The sequence below is a fragment of the Engystomops pustulosus genome, chromosome 5, assembly GCF_040894005.1.
Source record: "Engystomops pustulosus chromosome 5, aEngPut4.maternal, whole genome shotgun sequence".
Classification (NCBI taxonomy): Eukaryota; Metazoa; Chordata; class Amphibia; order Anura; family Leptodactylidae; genus Engystomops; species Engystomops pustulosus.
Window position 1 is genome coordinate 136937073 of NC_092415.1, and position 22180 is coordinate 136959252.

General features: G+C 41.0%; 1 protein-coding gene across 3 annotated transcripts in view; it reads right to left on the minus strand.

Annotated features, from left to right (window-relative positions):
• The window catches only part of TNS3 (tensin 3), a 200270-nt gene that overhangs the window by 126935 nt on the left and 51155 nt on the right, over positions 1-22180 (minus strand). The window contains exon 1 of one of the 3 annotated variants that reach the window (XM_072153126.1): positions 21447-21652. The exons of the other annotated variants lie outside the window; for them this stretch is intronic. The gene's annotated coding sequence lies outside the window, so the exon portion shown is untranslated. Of the gene's footprint in view, positions 1-21446; positions 21653-22180 lie in introns of those variants that run through there. 3 annotated transcript variants of the gene reach the window in all.

Consider the following 22180-nt stretch of genomic DNA (forward strand, 5'->3'; position numbering starts at 1 on the left):
AAGAATAAGGTCACCTCTGCACAGTTATCTGCATTTTATACAAACATGGCACAAAGATGTAGAAAAAAAAAGTAAAACAAAGTTTCATTGTGTTCTTAAGTTAAACAGACTGTAAATGCATGTGTATACCTCACATCTGCAGCAAAAGCACAGTAAATTTAGGCTTTACTCCAAGTGAAATTAGAAGTCCTGATGACCCTGCACACACACTACCATTCTCCAGACTTTACCCCAAATCATGCAAAACTACACTCACCGGCCACTTTATTAGGTACACCATGCTAGTAACGGGTTGGACCCCCTTTTGCCTTCAGAACTGCCTCAATTCTTCATGGCATAGATTCAACAAGGTGCTGGAAACATTCCTCAGAGATTTTGGTCCATATTGACATGATGGCATCACACAGTTGCCGCAGATTTGTCGGCTGCACATCCATGATGCGAATCTCCTGTTCCACCACATCCCAAAGATGCTCTATTGGATTGAGATCTGGTGACTGTGGAGGCCATTTGAGTACAGTGAACTCATTGTCATGTTCAAGAAACCAGTCTGAGATGATTCCAGCTTTATGACATGGGGCATTATCCTGCTGAAAGTAGCCATCAGATGTTGGGTACATTGTGGTCATAAAGGGATGGACATGGTCAGCAACAATACTCAGGTAGGCTGTGGCGTTGCAACGATGCTCAATTGGTACCAAGGGGCCCAAAGAGTGCCAAGAAAATATTCCCCACACCATGACACCACCACCACCAGCCTGAACCGTTGATACAAGGCAGGATAGATCCATGCTTTCATGTTGTTGACGCCAAATTCTGACCCTACCATCCGAATGTCGCAGCAGAAATCGAGACTCATCAGACCAGGCAACGTTTTTCCAATCTTCTACTGTCCAATTTCGATGAGCTTGTGCAAATTGTAGCCTCAGTTTCCTGTTCTTAGCTGAAAGGAGTGGCACCAGGTGTGGTCTTCTGCTGCTGTAGCCCATCTGCCTCAAAGTTCAACGTACTGTGCGTTCAGAGATGCTCTTCTGCCTACCTTGGTTGTAACGGGTGGCGATTTGAGTCACTGTTGCCTTTCTATCAGCTCGAACCAGTCTGCCCATTCTCCTCTGACCTCTGGCATCAACAAGGCATTTGCGCCCACAGAACTGCCGCTCACTGGATGTTTTTTCTTTTTCGGACCATTCTCTGTAAACCCTAGAGATGGTTGTGCGTGAAAATCCCAGTAGATCAGCAGTTTCTGAAATACTCAGACCAGCCCTTCTGGCACCATCAACCATGCCACGTTAAAAGGCACTCAAATCACCATTCTTCCCCATACTGATGCTCGGTTTGAACTGCAGGAGATTGTCTTGACCACGTCTACATGCCTAAATTTCTAATCAGCCAATCACATGGCGGCAACTCAGTACATTAAGTGTTAACAAGCAGTTGGACAGGTGTACCTAATAAAGTGGCCGGTGAGTGTAAATCTCACTGAACTCAGCTTTATTCCTACCATATGCTGATTTTAGGGAAGGAAAAATAACATGACCGGTTATTTTAAAAATTTCTCAAGGATAGGATAATCTTAAACTCAGTCTCCATCAGTTGCCTGCACCGCATGCCAATTTAACTTTAAAGAAAATCTACCATCAAAATAAAGCATGATAAACTAGGAACACTTACTCATAGATCCAGGCATTGTGATTGTGGTAAACTTCCTATATTTGTTATACATGGCCTCCTTCCTTCTAAAATAAACTTTTACAATTATGCTAATGAGCCTGGGAGGTTCTGGAGGGGTTTTCCAATTCACCTCAGTGACATCTTTTCACAATGGTTGTTACAATGGGCAGAGCAGGTCTCCCTTCCTCCTGCATTTCCTGCTGCTGCTAGATTACAGAGGCAAAGGGAGGAGGAAGAAATCAGGGAGGAGACATCTCCAGCTCATTGTAAACAGCCTGTGAAACTTCAGCACTGGGGCCCCCCCAAAAAACATCCACCAGACTCATTTGCATAATTGTAATAGTTTATTTTAGAAGGAGGGAGGCCATGGGTAACAAATATAAGAAGATAACCACAGTTATGGTGCCTGGATCTGTGAGTAAGTGTCCCTGGCTTATCATGATGGATTTGAATGGTAGATGTTCTTTAACAGTTTCACGCTCTGCATAAAAGATGATCAAAAAAACATACGTACTCCAGAATAATACTGTTGCAAAGTACAACATGTCACACAAAAAACAAGCCATCAACCAGCTCTGCAGCCAAAAAAGTAAAAAAATGAAATGCCACTTGGAAGACGGCAATGCAAAAATGATATATTTTTCCCCAAATTATGGTTTTATTTGGCAAATTTAGTCAAATGTAACAAAAAATATCTAATTATGGTATCCCTTAATCGTACTGACCCATAGAATAAAGATGACATGATTATTAGGCTATACGGTGAACATCAAAAAAATAAAAAAGGAAAAAATCCAGTTGATGTTTTTCTACTCCTGCACTAAAAAGAAAGTTCCTAAATTTTCAACAATAGGTGATGCAACCCCTAAATGGTAAAACTGGAAAAACCATCTCATCCTGCAAAAAAAAAAAAAAAGCCGCCACATGGCCCCAATAATGAAAAAGCTAAAATATTATACCCTGCAAAAGGGGCGAATGAGGAAACCAAAATCCAGGCAGCTGCAGGGTGCTCCTTCCCTGTGCGCCTGTAATTTGATTTTATTACTATGAAGATCTCAAGGGGTAACAATCTTCCTAAAAGCTGTTTCTGATCGTTTGAGCGGTGCAGATTTGAAAATGGGTTGATAATATAGGGGGTTTTTGATGTAATATATTTAAAATTTATAGTTGATTCTGAAAATACGAAAAAAACGACGTATGACACTAAAATACATTATCCAGACATTTCAAAAATTATGAAAAATGAAGGTATTGTACTCAATGAAGTATATTACAAAATTTACAAGTATCATCTGCTCTATTCCTGTCTGCAATAAATAAAGTTTGTGCAATTTTATTTGATTGCTGGCAATTGTGGGTGTTAAATGTTTAAGTGCTGCGGTCAAACACGATTGCAGTACTTAAATAATGGCTACAAATGATCGCCACCAGTTAGGAATTGGTCAGTACCCCCCATATTGTTATCTTTGAACACCAATCAGTTGCTATGACAATTGGGACTCTTACAGAGTCCATGGTTGTCATATCAGGATCCGTAGTAGATCAAAGGTGAGAACCACTAGGGTTCAAGTACCCTAAAAATAAAAAAAAATTCTAAAAATAAAGTACCATATATATTCGAGTATAAGCCTAGTTTTTCAGCACAAAATTTGTTCTCAAAAACCCTAACTCGGCTTTTACTCGAGTCAAGAAAAAAAAAAATAGTCAAAACTCACCCTTTCGACGTCACCCGTAGGTCCTTTGCTTGATTCGATGCTCCGGTGCCGCCGCGGGTCCTCCGGATCCTCTTCGGGTTTTTCCGCTCCGGGTCCCCTCACGATGCCGGTGGGTCACAAACAATGACGTCGGCAAACAGCTGACGTCATTCTGTGTGCCGGCCGAGGGCGAAGACCCGAAGATGAGCAGAAGAATCCGAAGAGGACCGAAGGATCCGTGGCAGCACCGGAGACGGACTGAGCAGGCTATATGTTACAGGGGTTGGGAAGGCTGTATACTAGAGGGGGCTGGCAGGCTATACACTACAGGGGGCTGGCAGGCTACACACTACAGGGGTGTTGCTGGCTATATACTGGGAGGTCGTGACCAATGAATTTTCCACCCTCGGCTTATACTTGAGTCAATAGGTTTTCCCCGTTTTTTGTGTTGAAATTAGGGGTCTCGGCTTATACTTGGGTCGGCTTATACTTGAGTATATATGGTACTTAAAATTAAAATATGTTACAATATGTTCAAAACAACCCTCTTTCCCTAGAATAAAAATAAAAATAAACACAATAATAAACATTATCTATTGCTCCATCTCAAAATACCTAATAAAAAAATAAATCAAAAATTATTATTCTCGGTGGTGAACCGCCTAAAAGAAAAATGCAAAAATCAAATGCATGCAGTGAAGGGTACGTAGTAAAGGGTAGTGTTGTATTAAAGCATGAAATATAGTCAAATGGCCATATATTCTGTGTTTACACATATCCCATGCAGATACAAGGTATATAATCATCAAGACTGTACCCCTCTTCTAAAGGTTATATCTCTTGAACCATTGCACCTAGAAAAACTTCTGGTTTTACATTACATAGAAAAATCTCCCCTTTAATAGCAACTTTTGCTACAAAAGATACATATTCGTATGGTGATGAGGAACTGATTAACTTGGAGAAATTGGCCTGCTACTGTCAATTATCCACCTGCTGCATTAAGTATGTGACCATTTTGTGAAGCCCTCTTATGGTCAATGGGATACAGACAGATATAGAATAGATACCTCTCTGTAGTAACCAGTGAAGCTGGAACTAATCTGCATGTTAGACATTTAGGGGATCTCCATTGAGGAGATTTGTGAAACATTAATGGCATCTCCCATTACACAATAAGGTTCAGGTTCCAACACTGTATGGCCCCATGTACACAATCCAAATTGTGTGGCCAGATCACAACCCCATAAAGATGTATTAAAACATCAAATATAGAGCAGGTGCTATTTTTGACTTATTTTGCGGTGTGGCCACCTGGTTTCCTATGGTCCGGCTCGGGGTGAACACCGCTCATTTACCCCCCTTCTCCAGCCGGCAGTGTCATTAACCTAGATTCAGGCCCGGGTGAAGCACACGGCCGTCAGCATGAGGCCATAAGAAAAAAAAAATATGCAAAACATCTGCAATAGACTTATTATATTGACGAATGTTAAAGAAGTGAATTCTAAATTACAAGGGATTACGGTAAATATTAAACCATACAAATATATAAAAGTTACTTTCCCCAGAAAATGAATATGTTGTGAGTTGTTTCTGAAATATAATTAAAAAGTTAAGTGAAGAAGAATTCCATTGCTCCAAGTCTGGATGAACAACCACTAAGTTAAGTGAGGGCCATGGGTCATGTCTCCATTTTTTAAAGGAAAACAAACTGAGGTAGATGGAAATCTGCCTTCATTCTAACAAGCTAAAACAAGCCAGCTTCCAGATGGAAAGGATCAAAGTGTCTGAGTCACTTCAAAAATTAATCCCCTGAAGGAATGCTTCCCCCCTTCCATTTTATACATGGTTCTCCTCAATAAAAGAGAGAGGGACAAAGAACGGTTGATTCTTCATCTTCAATGCAACAGAATTCACAGCACCTTAGACAATAACAGGCCCGCTATACGTAGAAATAGTCAACTTTTTTCTATATTGAGACAGACAGAATAATAGAATAGTGTACATAAACCAGTCACACAGAATTGTAGCAGATGTGTCACCATAATGTCACGATGTCTAAGGGTACATTCACACAGCCATGTGCTGGAGAGGAGGCGGCCCCTCCTCCCTCCATAGAGAATAGTGGCGCATGGCTGCACACACGCCAAAAGATAGAGCATACTCTATCTTTTTGCGGTGTGCGGGCCGGATCGGTGCCACACATGTGTGGCACCGCATCTGCGCCGCGCCGCTATTGCAGTCTATGGGGACGTACATGCGGCCGCAAAGTTGCGGCCGCATGTACGTCCCCGCAGACGCCCATGTGAATAAGCCCTAATGCAAATAAAAGGGCCCCAATTTCATCCAGGAACTGTAAACGTATGATTTCTCCAGTCCTGTATTTCTGTGCTTTATAAGGCCTCATTTACACAGGCGTTTGCTCACCTGGCTAGCATGCGGGAGGAGAGCTGCTCACCCCTCACCTCTCCAAAGTGATGTACGGCTCACAACCATACGAATGGGGAAAGATAGAGCATGCTCTATCTTTTCCCCTTTGTACAGTGCCGCAGTATCACTGCATAGTACCTATTGGTGTCTATGGGGACGTACATGTGAATGGACACAAACTTGCTGCCGTATATACATCCCCACAACGGCAGTGTGAATGTAGCCTAAATCTTTGTATACATGACGGTTTTTATCCGTATATGTCACTGTATCTATACCGTATCGGTATAAAATATGGTGGGCTGGCAAATGATAGATGGTTGACTCTTGGCTGGCTGAAAGAATGCACCTCCCACTGGTTCTGGTCTCCTTGGATACTGCATGTATATAGGGCAGCATACAGTGCACAACCATATGCAACAAGTACTCAACAGGTATTTTAAATGTTCCCATAGACTTCTATGGGGCATATACACGCACCGGCCACTTTATTAGGTACACCTGTCCAACTGCTCGTTAACACTTAATTTCTAATCAGCCAATCACATGGCGGCAACTCAGTGCATTTAGGCATATAGACATGGTCAAGACAATCTCCTGCAGTTCAAACCGAGCAGCAGTATGGGGAAGAAAGGTGATTTGAGTGCCTTTGAACGTGGCATGGTTGTTGGTGCCAGAAGGGCTGGTCTGAGTATTTCAGAAACTGCTGATCTACTGGGATTTTCACGCACAACCATCTCTAGGGTTTACAGAGAATGGTCCGAAAAAGAAAAAAAACAGTGAGCGGCAGTTCTGTGGGCGGAAATGCCTTGTTGATGCCAGAGGAGAATGGGCAGACTGGTTCGCGCTGATAGAAAGGCAACAGTGACTCAAATCGCCACCCGTTACAACAAAGGTAGGCAGAAGAGCATCTCTGAACGCACAGTACGTCGAACTTTGAGGCAGATGGGCTACAGCAGCAGAAGACCACACCTGGTGCCACTCCTTTCAGCTAAGAACAGGAAACTGAGGCTACAATTTGCACAAGCTCATCGAAATTGGAAAGTAGAAGATTGGAAAAACGTTGCCTGGTCTGATGAGTCTCGATTTCTGCTGCGACATTCGGATGGTAGGGTCAGAATTTGGCATCAACAACATGAAAGCATGGATCCATCCTGCCTTGTATCAACGGTTCAGGCTGGTGGTGGTGGTGTCATGGTGTGGGGAATATTTTCTTGGCACTCTTTGGGCCCCTTGGTACCAATTGAGCATCGTTGCAACGCCACAGCCTACCTGAGTATTGTTGCTGACCATGTCCATCCCTTTATGACCACAATGTACCCAACATCTGATGGCTACTTTCAGCAGGATAATGCCCCATGTCATAAAGCTGGAATCATCTCAGACTGGTTTCTTGAACATGACAATGAGTTCACTGTACTCAAATGGCCTCCACAGTCACCAGATCTCAATCCAATAGAGCATCTTTGGGATGTGGTGGAACGGGAGATTCGCATCATGGATGTGCAGCCGACAAATCTGCGGCAACTGTGTGATGCCATCATGTCAATATGGACCAAAATCTCTGAGGAATGCTTCCAGCACCTTGTTGAATCTATGCCACGAAGAATTGAGGCAGTTCTGAAGGCAAAAGGGGGTCCAACACGTTACTAGCATGGTGTACCTAATAAAGTGGCCAGTGAGTGTAGAACAGCAATACTGGAGAAAAAAAGGACATGCTTTATATTATTCTACAACTTGTTCATGGTACGGTATGGTGGACAATATGGGCATGTAAATGGTTGGCCGTGTTGCACATTGAAATGAATGTGGTCATATGCTACCCATATGAAAACAGTATGGTACGGGTAGCATACAGCTATTTTCATACGTTCACGAGTCTGATCACATGACAGCTGGCCCCCCCTCTACCATAGTCTTGGATGCCATGAATGATTTAAGTTTATATTAATAACAGAATATTTATACATGCCTACTTCATAGTCACTGCCAATGCACAGATATGGAAGGGGACCCCATTTACCACACAACCCACTACATTCTTTTTGGTACCAGACAAGAAGTGGAGGTGCAGATGGAGGTTGCAGCACTGAGACCCAGCACTGAATTAGATTGTCTCACTTTCCAAGATAACCCACAGAATATGCTGCCTATAAAAGGGTATGGTTACCTAATGACCTTGCTTTTTCCAGAGGAAAATAAGCATAGAATGATTTGGCCAGCTCTGTGCAGCGCTGCGTAATCGGTGTGTGCGCTATATAAATAAAGGAATTATTATTACAGTTAATTGTTCATTTTGTATCCTATTGTGGTGAAGAATGGTTTATCACTAATGTCATTTGTTTGTTATATTTTTGAAGGAACTCTACCATAAAAATAAAATATTATAAACCAGGGACACTTACTCATAGATTCAGGCACCGTGACTGTGGTTATCTTTTTATATTTGTTATCTGTGGTCTCTTTACGACTAAAAACACTTTTTCAAATTAAACTATTGAGGGTGAAGGGCTCTGGGGAGTGTTACTAGAACCACTCTGTGCTGAAGCTTCACAGGCTGTTTCCTGTCTCACTCTCCCCCCTCTGCTCCCTCAGAACGCCCCCATTCCTCTGCCTGCCGTTATTTAACTGTAGCAAGAGAGGTTTTAGAATACAGTGGAAGGGGGGAAGTACTACTTTCACACTGTAAATCTGCAGCATGGAGGGTCTCCGATAACGCAACCAGAGCTCTTCAGGCTAATTAGTATAATTTTAAAAGTTGATCTATGAGTAAGTGCCCTGGTTTATGAGGTTTGATTTTTGATAGTAGATTTCCTTTAATAAAAAAACAACCCAAAATTCTCGGCCCAGAACAGAAGCATGTACTTTTTGGTATGTTGCAGCAATATCAATGGCTTAATCAGGCCGAATTCCTTTCAACAATGGCCCCAAGCTTAAAACTTACTTTCCACTCCATGCACACTAAAGGCTCTCAGTGTTTGCATGCTAGGTTTCAAAAACATTTGTGACAATGAAACACATATTCTTACATCTCTATGCCACCTACAGATTATTTTCAGAATTATCTGTGCAATTTTTAACCTTTTTAACAAGTAATCCCAAAATATTAAGATGTATTCATTGGATGTCAGAGCTATACCTATTTCAGCCAAAGGTCAGAACTGCATTTATTCTCTATAGGATATTCAACATCCTGTGCTACAATGTTTACCTAACTGTAGAGACAAAGAGTACTTGTATTACTTGAATTGCTTTTCTTATTGCAGACCATATAATGGTCATTGGAAATATTAATCAGTATTCCAATTAACTTATCATTATGTTAGATTTTTTTCAACCAAATTGGTGGCATATGATAGCTGTGATAAACAAAGCACAACCTGCATCAGTGCCTGCAGACTAGAACTAGAAAAAAAATGAACAAAAACAGTGAAATAACACAGTAACAGCACGTATACAGAGTATATTTTTATCACTATTACAGTACATCAAGTCCTGAAGATAAGATGGAGCACCAGCAATGGCTACTTAATATGATATGCATAATCCAGTAGTAGCATTTATTTTAGGAATGATAATTTGGACCTATAATAAAATGTTATAATCCTGAGACCACGTACCACAAACAAGCCTTTGGGTTACTGACAATCCATTAGTATACACACACAGGGTGGGTACTGGCTAATGAAAAAATGTACCGTAGTCTGCTTATCTGAAATGACCACAGATAACACAATATTTAAGAGCATAAGACAGTTAGATTTAGATGCTTAAAATGTTATAAATTGTTGATATAAAAAAAAGTAGAGCATGTATTAGCCATCTCAACCTTCCATATGCCTTGTAATTGTGGTAATGCATAGACATAATATTTTAGACAAAATACTGTGATAATGAAACGTGAAACACAACAAATCTTATAGGAAATCTACTGCTTGATTTGACCTCTACAACACTCCACCGCTGCTTTGTAGAGGTTAAAAACCTAACTGCAAATACACATTTATTAAATAAGCAATTTCTTCCTTTTAAAAAATGAAACCATTAAATGTCTATGGGGTCTTCCAATGCAGAGCACAATCAGATAGTGGAATCTAAACTGGCACCAGCACTCCCCATGCTGAACACATGCATGCACAACCAAACAGCTTATGTGCGTGCACATGGAGGCCTCAGATAAAATTTAAACACTAATGCCAATGGGGCAGATAGATGTTCTGACAAATCTATCATTGCACGATGCAATGCCAACAGCTCCTTAAAGTTGAAAGCAACCTGTACTCCAGATCAGCACAAATGGCATTTTTCCACAGACAGGAATTAGTGTATCACGAGCAGTTTTTTAGTAGACCAGTAGATAGGAGCATATGCCCAAATCAATAAAAAAAAATTATATTTTTATGTACATTGTAGACTTATAGTGCATACACTAGTTTCCTATAATTACCAGTCTTAATGGAGTCTTTAAAAGAGTTCTCTCCATGCCAAAACTACTAACAGCCACAAAATCGGTAGGTAACATTTTTAATACAGCAAATATCATGAAGCCTTACATGTTGGAAAAACACCCTAAAAATAATATTTTATTTAAGTTTGGATAAACATTGAAAAAGTATCACATTTGGGTTCACAAACTCTCCCTTGATAATCTACAGCTTAATGAAACTGTAGTAAAATGAAGATAAAAATGTAAAAAAAAAAAAAAAAAAGTGTGAAGAAATCTATGCGTCACACAAACATTTATTGTAAAGCCAAACAGATATGTTCTGCTCATAAAAGTTCTATGAAAGTACAAAAGCACAATTGTACAAGGAAGGAAGAGTTATCTTTACACACAGGAGCACAACTGTCAGCAGCCATTGCGTGCCTTATGGGTGTGGACCTTGAGTGCAGTCAATATTTACACTCTATTTTTATATAGATTAAGAATCACCAGATGAAAGGAATTCTGAGGCCGACACCTGGAAAACCTGCCTAATGCCAAAATGCACAAACTAAGGTAAACACTATCTCTGTAATAGGTAAAGTTCAGAGATTTCTCACTGGTTGTTGTTCATATAGTACAAAATGGCCAGCAGAACACCAGTATGTGCACATCTCTGCTGATATAGAGGGGATGTCCAACAAACATCAACAACGCTTGAAAGTGGACAAAGGATTTAGGGCAAGTTTAACCACTTAAAAAAAAATTAAACAATTTTTTTTTAAATGTCAGTATGAGGGTTTTTTTGCAGAATAAATTGTGTTTCCTAGTGACACCAATTAATATTCCATGAACTGTACAGGGAAGCTGGAAAAATGTAATTTTCCTAGAAGCTTTATTTTTAGGTTTTAAAACTACAGATGAAATGACACATTCCCTTTACTCTTTGCTTACGTTTTCATCTATTCCATTCCATTCTGGGAACCTCTTAATCAGTTTTAATCAATTTGGATTTTTTTTCAATGGAATGAATACTTACCTGTCTTTTCCCCCAAGGAGCAAGTGCTGCCTAAATGTTGGTATACCATAGGGAGGGGAGGTTCATCATGACTTAGGTATTTATTAAGAGCTGGCGGATGACTTGCCAGAAATACTAAGAGGCTTCGGTGCCAGGATTCATTCTGTGTCTCTGCGTACCTGTGGTCTTCAGAGTAATTGTCAATCCTGTGGCATTGTCACAGTGTTTCATCAGGTTGTGCAGGTTACCCTGCCGTAATCAATATATCATTACACTTATATGCTGAGAGGATTTGGGGGTTCTAGGTCTGGACACAGGTTCTAGACCCAGAGTTTATGTCCAATGTGTGCACTTTAAGTGTTTTTAACCCGCCTTTTGTGTTTTCTTATGTATAAAATTCATTCATTTTTGTAAAAATTACTTTGGGTCATTTCTATTCCACAGACACTTTTGAATAGAGACTTACTTTCTGTCCACACATAAGATGCTGTTTCAGATGCAAAGCCTTATTGTTGGTCATGTAACACAGGTGAGGTCCAAAAGGATGTGAATAGCCACATATTACAAAATTACCTTTTCTATGATTTTCTTTTAGTTCTGTAATGGAGCAACATTTGTAGTTTTTGCTGCATCAGTATGAATACTGTTTTCACTGAGTGATGAATAAGTGCATAAGGAGGTGAAGACCTAGGAAAGGTATTCCTGCAAGTTGCACTTGACCTCTGACCCATCAAAGGCAGAGATTGACTAAATAGAAATTCCTTTGTTGGGAAGGGACCAGTATGAAGCAGTGACCAGGTAAGTATGAGAATTGGAGCAGCAGGTGAAGAGTTCCAATTTTGGTAATTTTTAAACTCTGTATTACCTGTTTAAATAGCAAAACCTCCTGGATATCAATCTACTATACAAAGCTGAATTCCGTTTTTGATTCTGGACTTTTACTTTTTACTTTTTACTTTTTACTTTTTAGGACTCACAACTTTGGACATTTATTGTTTATTGATTATTGTTTTTTGTCTTTTGCCTTCTGTTTTCTTAGGATTGACAAAAATTTTTTTGGACATTTTAATATATTTTTTCATGCATGCAAGTTCAATTGATTTTTGTATAACGTTGTTTTATCTGATATTTACAGTAAACACATAAGTTTACAGTAAACACATAAGTTTACAGTGGGCACATAAGTTTGCAGTAAACACATAAGTTTACAGTAGACACATAAGTTTGCAGTAGACACACAAGTTTACAGTAAACATATAAGTTTACAGTAAAACACATAAGTTTACAGTGGACACAGAAGTTTACAGTGGACACAGAAGTTTACAGTGGACATAAAAGTTTACAGTGAACACAAAAGTTTACAGTGAACACATTAGTCCACAGTAAACACATAAGTTTACAGTAAACACATAAGTGTATACACACTTCATATTTGTCAGAGCTATCGAGTAATAATCAAATTCCAGTACATGTAGAAATTTAAACCATCTGTTATTATATCAAGACCATTGTGAATGTTTTTATCTATTTTATTTATACTTTGAATGTGGTATTAAATATTGTGATTCACTTCCGAAACCGTTTTTGAGCGTGCCCACATACACAAAAAACTTTTTCTGTATTACATGTGTCCATAAGTAAGAGCACAATTTTCACTTTCCTACATAAAGAGGAGAATTCAACATAGTGGTCTCACAAATCTTATCAGCATGTTATATGTTTGTTCTTTTTCCAGGGGTTGCATCAGCACACCTGCCTATTAGACAATCTGCAATTCAATGGCCTGAGGATGAATCTTCTTGTCACATCTCTCGCCTTAGGGCCTAGTAACACCGCTGTTCCAAGCACTGCAGAAGGATAAAACTTTATTTGTAGAATCTATGATTTTTCATGTTAGTTAACTTTATATTCCAATTAAAGCCAAACCTCAGACTCCAACTTCTCACATACATGGTGCAGTTTTATAAAATACATTTACAGTAATAAGGGTTTTTATCATCATTATGATAAAATAACCAAGTCATTTAGGTAGAACATAAAAATATTTATTGGAAACTTTAGCAGTATAACTTTCATAGAAAACAGTTTTCCCCTCATAATCTATGGGGCACATGTATCAGAAGTCCAGCTTTTTCTGTCTGTTTTTTGAGACTTTTCTTGGCTTTCCTGCAGGTCAGATGTATCTTAATGGGATTTCTTTATTGATACATGTTGCATTTGGTTTGTAGTGAAATTGCAACTTTTTACAACAAAAAAAGTCGCAAAAAGTCTCCAAAGGTCGCAAACAGTTCCCCAGCTATTTTCTACGTCCAGTCAGGGGCAGCGGTAGATTTGCAACAGTTGCAACTTTCACATCTGGATTAAGGTGATAACTCAGGAAACACTGTGGGAAACTAGACAATGGCAAACTTTGAAAGGAGACAGTTTTAGGCACAAAAAAAAGTTGCAAATGAGCACAAGAACCATGAAAAGTCTCAAAAATTAATGAAAAAGTTAAGCCGAAAGTTTGATACATGTCCCCCTAAAGCAAGCTAAAATGAGAAAAAGCTAACTAAAATGTGAAGCAGCATATAGAGAAAATATGCAATGGACAATTTATGCAAAGTCTATTAAAGGGAACCTGTCACCAGGAGACCCATTTTTAGCACTCTCCCAGTCCCCACAGAGCATAGTACATACACTGCCAAAGTGTTTTTGTATAAAAAATTGGTTTTACAGAAAAAAAGATATGTTATATTGTACCTATCATTAGCATCTGCTGTGTGACTAGGCAGTTGCCAAAAAGGAGGGACTGGAAAGGAGCAGTTCCCCCCCCCCACCCTTGGGAAACATGTGACCATTTCAAATATATAAATAACTCCCCACACTGGGGATTGGCGGTAGAGGAGCAGGGGGCGTCGCTAAGCCAAGTGATGGGTGTTTTCATATATTTGAAAAGGTCACATGGAGAAGCTGTTCCCCAAGGGTGGGGGGGAACTGCTTCTTTCCAGCCCCTCCCAAAAGGCAACTGCCTAGTCACACAGCAGATGCTAATGAAAGGTACAATATAACATATCTTTTTTTCTGTAAAACCAATTTTTAATACAAAAACACTTTGGCAGTGCATGTACTATGCTCAGTGGGGACAGGGGGGGGGTCTCCTGGTGACAGGTTCTTTTTAAACTCACATGCTTCAAAATCGGCCAATTACAAACTTTCTATCCTGGTTTGTCTTCATTGCCCTGAGCTAATGTCACAACCTGGAAGTGCCACCCACATCAGGTATAGCCAAATCTGAATCTAATGTTAAATATACAAGACATACCTCAGGCTACGAAGATGCCAGCAGCACGATACAGATATTGTTGAAACATATTGGTTTTAATAAATGATAATAACTTCCCTTTGAGTTACAGAAAGGGTTAGGGGTGATTGTCAAGTAGCCTGCTCCTCAAAATAAAACATACTACAAGCACTGAAGCACAGTATTATTGATATGGAGGCCAATACAGGTCTGGCTCTCAGACAAATCATTGATTAATAGCGATCGGCAGTGTATACATCTAAGATACACACAGCGATGATCAATGGATGCAGACAGGGATGTTACCGTCTGAGTTCTTTTTGTGACCCAGGTGCCAGCGCCGCTCTGTTGCTTAGGTGACTCCTCTCTATGACCCAGGCACCATTGCCTAAGCAACGATGGCAGCGGCGCCTGGTCATAGAGAAGAGAGGGGGAGTGATGAGAAGCCGCTGTAGGGAGAGCAGGTAGTTGAGTATTCCTTTTTTTTGCTGTGACTACCTATCTACTGGGGGCATGTGCTGGTGCTCCTTTCTGCTCTGGGCATGTATGTGCTGGCACTAACTATCTACTGGGAGGCATGTGCTGTGACTACCTATGTACTGGGGCCTGGGAGATATTTGCTGTGGCTACCTATTTACTGGGGGCATGTGCTATGACTACCAATCTACCTTGGGCATGTGCTGTGGCTACCTATCTATTCGGGAGCATGTGCTGTTGCTACCTATCTACTGGGGGGGGGGGTCATTTGCTGTGGCTACCTATCTACTGAGGGCATGTTCCTGGGCTACCTTTCAACTGGGGGAATGTGCTATGACTACCTATCTACTAGGGGGTCATGTACTCTGGCTACCTATCTACTGGGGGCATGTGCTGGGGCTAACTATCTACTGGGGGAATGTCCCATGACTACCTATCTAATGGGGGGCATGTGCTGTGGATATCTATCTACTTGGGGGGGGGGGCGGTGGCTACCTATTTACTAGCAGGCACATGATGTGATGGTGCTACCTATCTAGTGGGGGTATGTGCTGTGATTACCAATATACTTGGGGGCATGTCTGTGGCTACCTATTTACTAGGGGGGGATGTGCTGTGGCTACCTATTTACTGGAGGTCATGTGATGTGGCTACATATCTACTGAGGGGCATGTGCTGGCTACCCATTTACTGGGGGCCATGTACTGGGGCTACATATCTACTAGAGGGGAAGTGCTTTAGCTACCCATCTACTGAGGGGCCATGTAATGTGGCTACCTGTCTACTGGGGAACATGTGCCGTGGCTACGGCTCTCACAGAATTACATTTTAAAATATGTGGTGTTCATGGCTCTCTCAGCCAAAAAGGTTCCTGACCCCTGCTTTAAGGGATAAGATGGAATAATCCAGCATTGTCACTACACACAAACACAATGGTGCTGCGCTTCCAACTCCTTACATCTGATCAATGGGGGTGCAAGGTGTTGGTTCCATACCAATCTGATATTGATGACCTATCCCAAGAATAGTTCATCAATATTTATAGCCCAGAAAATATATTTATAGATACATAACTACAATTGATAAGGATTAGAGCTAGAACTGTGTTTGCCATTTTTGTGGCTCGGGGTCTTAGTGCACAGTTGGGCAGCATATATGTGAGGTACACACAGCACGCTTTAGTTGAATTCTATGAAAGGCAATGCTGTACTTGCTTTGAAGACCCATAGACACAAAGGGTAATTACTATGAATAGTAACTGGTAAAAACAACCCCAAAGTGGTGGATTGAGGGGTAAGGCGACCTATGGCGCCAGAAGCAAGGAGGGCTGATAGCCAGCAGTTACATTGAGTACAACAGGAGTGAGGTCTCTGAACCTGCTTTGAGTACTACTAAAGTCACTGTTGAAAACTACAAGGGTCGGTATATTTCAGAGAAGAGCCCCACTTACAGAGCAATATAAAATGTTGTAGAAGTTGAAAATGACATCTACCACCAAATGACTGGTGGTAGACTGTCCTAATAATGCTGCTTGTTACCTCTAGGGAATGATGGGACTTCTTTTCACAAAATTCTGTTCCTCCGTTGAGGCGAAAAAGAAGTTTGTTAAAATATGTAAATTAGTCTGTGGCGCTCAGAAACATGTCACCCGAATGCTTCATGGCTCTGCCACTTGGTAATTATGCATGTCCTCTGCCCATTCATTCACTTCTCCATCCCTCCCTCATCAGCAGGCTGACTGAAAATCTTGCGCATGCTCCAGAACTCATTCCAACAATGAGTTCTCGTGAATGCGCAAGATTTGCAGACAGTTGGCTGATGTCACCGGCTGTCTGCAAAGACAAGGGAGGGAGAAGTGAATACGAATAGGCGAGGGGCGTTTATAATTAGAGAGGCGGCGTCATGAGGGGTTCAGGCGTGCGTCTAAGCGTCTTAGGCTAATTTACATATTTCAATAAACAACTTTTTTCGCAACAGCAGGAGAGCAGGATTTAGTGAAAAGAAGTCCCATCATCCTCTACAAGCAGCCTTATTAGGACAGTCTACCACCAGTCATCTGGTGGTAGATGGATGAGTGTTTATATCCAAGATCATCTCTAGTCTGAGAATGTAGTTCAGTAATAAGACTCGAAGTAGACATGTCTGAGATGTCAGAAACTAGCTGTAACACCACTGAACACCATGGCAAGTGTAACATAGTGGAATCATTGGAGACAACTTTATTTGCTCATATTGTGAGGTTTCCTTAAAAAAAAAAAAAAAAAAAAACACACAGCAGGAAGCCAGTATGGAATTACTTCTGCTAATATTGGTTACCATGGACATAAGTAATAGCTGGTGGTCAGCCAGCATGGGAATTGTGCACAATACGTATCAGTCCGGACAAGGACAGACAATACACAATGATCAAATAAAACATTTGAAGAAGAATACAGTTTTGCTGTATCCCATCCACCTGACATCATTGATTTATCCACAGTCAAATCATATGTTATATGGAGTCTTCCAACTCCCAAAGAAACCTTCAAAAAACCACCATTATTTAGGGCACTTAAAATGGGAACCTGTCACCACATTTTCTACAAATACAGCAAGTGACAGGTTTCCGTAGAGCTCTAACAGCCATCTTTTAGCTAAAACTAGTTTCCCTCAGATAAAATCAACTTTTATTATCTTAACTGACATACAGCCAGATCCTGACCAAGTGAGAGGGGGTGTGCCCTCCCATCCTCACTGCTACCCCTCTTTATGCCCCCTTCTCACCTTTTTACACGTGATGTAATGTGACCATGGTGATCTCATCTAAGTTCATTTACCCACTTATATTTGTGCAATCTAGCCCATGTATGTATCTGATGACATGAAATCACAGCATGCCTCCATGGAGGCACAGGGAGGAGTAGAATTCCATGGAGGCATTCTCTGATTTTATATGATCAGATACAAACATTGGCTAGATTTTGAAATTATTTTCTTTTTCCCAGAGCCATACAATGCTGAGAAATAGGGACGGATGGGCATGGCCGGCCAGAAGCTGCCTGTGCGCGGCTTCTGTGCCCCTATAAATAATCAGGGGCACAGACGGATCATGACGCGAAATATCAGCAGCACCGGAGGAGGTACGTACAATTCTTTTTAAGTAGCCCTCCGCAGCCCGGCCTGCAGTTATTTCTTAAACTCGGATAACCCCTTTAAGAGTATAACTCACTGCTTAAGACAAAATCATACATACAAATAAAGGAATTATTATTACATAAAATCAAACATTCACAATAATTCCACTTTTTGGCATATATTTAGAAAAAAAATCTAAGAACAGGTTTGATACATACATTGAGAGGGGCTAGCCTTATCTCAATCTAAATTTCTGTAACCCCAAAATATGAAATTGAGGAAATAATCAAGCAGTGGCAAACAATGGGTAGTTACGAAAACCCAGCCTAGATGGAGCACAATGGACAGAAGGCCAATGAGTTAAGGACTAAATAAATATTCACACGTCATCTGTATACACAAAATTGAGAATTGCAGGTTATACATGATATACATCATCATTATTATTTCACATGTCCTGGGATAATGTCTTACGGCTTGTTGAAAAAAACCCACATAGGAATCAGTCAGAATAGTGATTTACATATGTTTATAAGACAAACAGCTAAAGAATAACTAAAGATAGAAACAATACTCCTTGTTCTGCACAAGTATGATCCATGGTCAGTAACAAATAAGGGAAATAAAGCCATTATTTCCTCTTCCCTATGAATTTGCAGAACTTCACTTACACATTACTGGCTTATATAGTCACATGACTTCTTCTATCCAAAAAGTAAAATGTCTTTTCCAACAATTCTTGTTTCAGCATTTTCTTATTTTTGGGCTTTTGCAGCTGATCATAAATTGATCATTTTAAGCTGGACAACTCTTTTAATTTTTAGCTATCCTAACAATTTGATCTATTTTGTGGAAAACCTTTTCCAACATTTGCCATAATGTACATATACTGAAGCCTGACATTGACCTGTAGGTCTGTCAAAATACATAGGGTTATTAGACTATGAGTGTCAGGTCACATATACACTTCCACTTTCTTCCATCATGGAACAGAACAAAATACACTTCAATTTACCCTAAGCTACCATAGCCCCGGATGTACTGAAAGCTTCCTTCCACTAATGCCTCAGTCACTACAACAAAAATTAGGAAAAGCAGCATGACAGAGGGGAATTTTCAGTATATTTAACCAGAGCTGAACTTAGTATGTCAGTTCGGTTCCGGTTGTCACCTTTTGGGCTGGAGGTTCCACACAGCATTTGCAGCAAGTGTGATGCAAGTTGGACGACTAGCAATCGTGTATCTGGTGTTCAAATAACTTAGAAGGTGTACAAAAAGTAAAAAAAGAAAAAAAAGATTTCATAAATTTTAAAGCACATCTACCACCAGGATGGTGTAAATGAGCCGGAGGCCTGCTGGCTCCATCGGAAGATAATTTATTTACACCCCTCATTGACATCACCCTCAGGAAGGCCAGCCGCAAGTGCTGCAGACTGCTGGCGACATCACCCAGCTGTCTACCAAGGTGCTAGCACCGATCGCGAGTGTTATCACAGCGATGGCTGCCGGCAGCCTCAAAAAGATAGTGGCGCATGGGCGCCGCCATCTTACCTGATAATAAAAAAATGATAATAAAAAAAACCTAAAATTTCAAATCACCCCCCTTTCCCTAGAACTGACATAAATATAAATAAACAGTAAAAATCATAAACACATTAGGTATCGATACGTCCGAAAATGCCCGAACTATCAAAATATGGTAACGGTTTTTCAATGCGTTTAACCCCGTAACGGAAAATAGCGCCCAAATTCGAAAATGGCACTTTTTTGCCATTTTGAAAAATATAAAAATATATATAAAAAGTGATTAAAAGGTCGTACAGTCCTAAAAATGATATCATTGAAAATATTATCAAATTTCGCAAAAACTGACACCACTCCCAGATCCGTACACCAAAGTATAAAAAAAGTTAATAGCGCCAGAAGTTGGCAAAATAAAAAAAAATTATTTTTGTACAGGAGGTTTTAATTTTTGTAAATGTATGAAAACATGCCAAAACCTATACAAATCTGGTATCACCTTAATCGTACCGACCCAAATAATAAAGTAGACATGTCATTTGGGGCGCTCAGTGAAAGATGTAATATCCAAGCCCACAAGAAAATAGCGCAAATGCGTTTTTTCACCATTTTCACTGCATTTGGAATTTTTTTCCCGCTTCCGAGTACATGGCATGGAATATTTAATACCATCACTATGAAGTGCAATTTGTTACGCAGAAAACAATCCGTCACACAGCTCTTTACGTGTAAAAATAAAAAAGTTATAGATTTTTGAAGGTGGGGAGTGAAAAATGGACATGAAAAAACAGGAAAGGGCTCGGTCCTTAACCGGTTAAGAATCCACTGCTAGCAATCCTGGGGGAGTGCTTACCACTCTTTGGGGGACATGTATCACTCCTATTGCTTTCTTTTTTTCCTTTTTTTTAATGCAACTTTTCGCAGTTTGAGACTTTTTAGGTGCAGAATCCAGCAGTGTACCAAAGTTAGCTGCCTCAAGGATATAATGCAGTGTGCTGTGTTTATCTTTGTAGCCCAGATGGTTGTTGAACTGGGAGACTTTTAGCCTCTGACATTGTCCCATTCTTGCACCTAGTTAGTCCCAAAATAGAGGATGCTAGACCCAGACTTACTTTTGGGAGCTACTATTTGGGACTAAAAAGTCGCACAACATAAAAAGTCACAAAAGTGAGACTACACAACAACTCCTCACATGTATCACAAAGGGGAAAAAACAAGATACATTGTAATGGTTAAGTAGGACAACTTCAGGAAACTTGAATAAGCGGCAGCTGAAAAACTATGATACATGTGCCTCTTTTACTCCTTGTGCACATGGCACACCAATGGGTAGCCAAGGTTAGGTGAGTAAGGTTCTTTCTTTCGTGACCCTGCTCCAGCTGCTCAGGAGTTTTTCAATATAACTAGATCTCATAGCATGCTGACACATAACTAAGCTCAGTTTATTTCTATATCGCTGAGATGCAATACTAGCATAAACCATGGTCAAGGGTGGCGCTGTTTCTAGAAGAAAAAAAACACGTTAGCCAACTGCGTGGTAACATCTGGGCACTACTGACTGAATGGACAAGGCTTTTGGAGGTCCTCACTAAATCTTTACAGAAACAATAGTAACAATATTGGCAGCAGGAATCATTTAGTAGTACAATGGTTAACTCGAAATACAGCCCAGACCCGTCATATATCCTGCTAGACAAACAGCCTGCCAGCTCATATAATAGACAGGGACATGGTGCCAGCCGGGAGCTGTCATTGTGCAGTGGTGTCACATGATTACTGGACTCCCTCCAGCCCGTACACCAGGAAAGCTCATACCTTGTCCCAGCAGCTGCCAAGGTAAAGTCCAGCATCGGGGGGAGGAGGAGCCCCAGGACAAGTCACAAGTTGCCCCCAGTCCCAGTAGTGGAGTAAAGTCCTCAGCGGCACAGGGGGATCGGCGCCGGCCACTAGGGGATAAGCAACAAGCAGCCGGTACCCAGTGTAATGTACAATCCGCAGCGATCCCCTATCACCTCCACTGCATGCTGCAACCTAGCGAGGAGGCGGTCAGGACCACGTGACCAGTCACATGGACGGGGGAGGCGCCCGAGTAGGTGAAGTGTGAGCTGCCGAGCAAAGTCAACATAGAACATGTACTGCCGTGTCTGGAGGAGTTATTGAGCCTCGCAGAGCTGTGTATCATGTCCATTCAGGAGAGCTGTGTGTGTTGTGCACTGGACACTGCCCTGTCTGTTTGTTATGTACGGGGCTATGTGTGCAGTGTGCGAGCGTTATGTACCGAACTATGCGCAGTGTGACCGAACTATGCGCAGTGTGACCGAACTACGCGCAGTGGGCGTGCGTCATGCACCAAACTACGCGCAGTGTGCGTGCGTCATGCACCGAACTACGCGCAGTGGGCGAGCGTCATGCACCGAACTACGCGCAGTGGGCGAGCGTCATGCACCGAACTACGCGCAGTGGGCGTGCGTCATGTACCGAACTACGAGCAGTGGGCGTGCGTCATGTACCGAACTACGAGCAGTGGGCGTGCGTCATGCACCGAACTA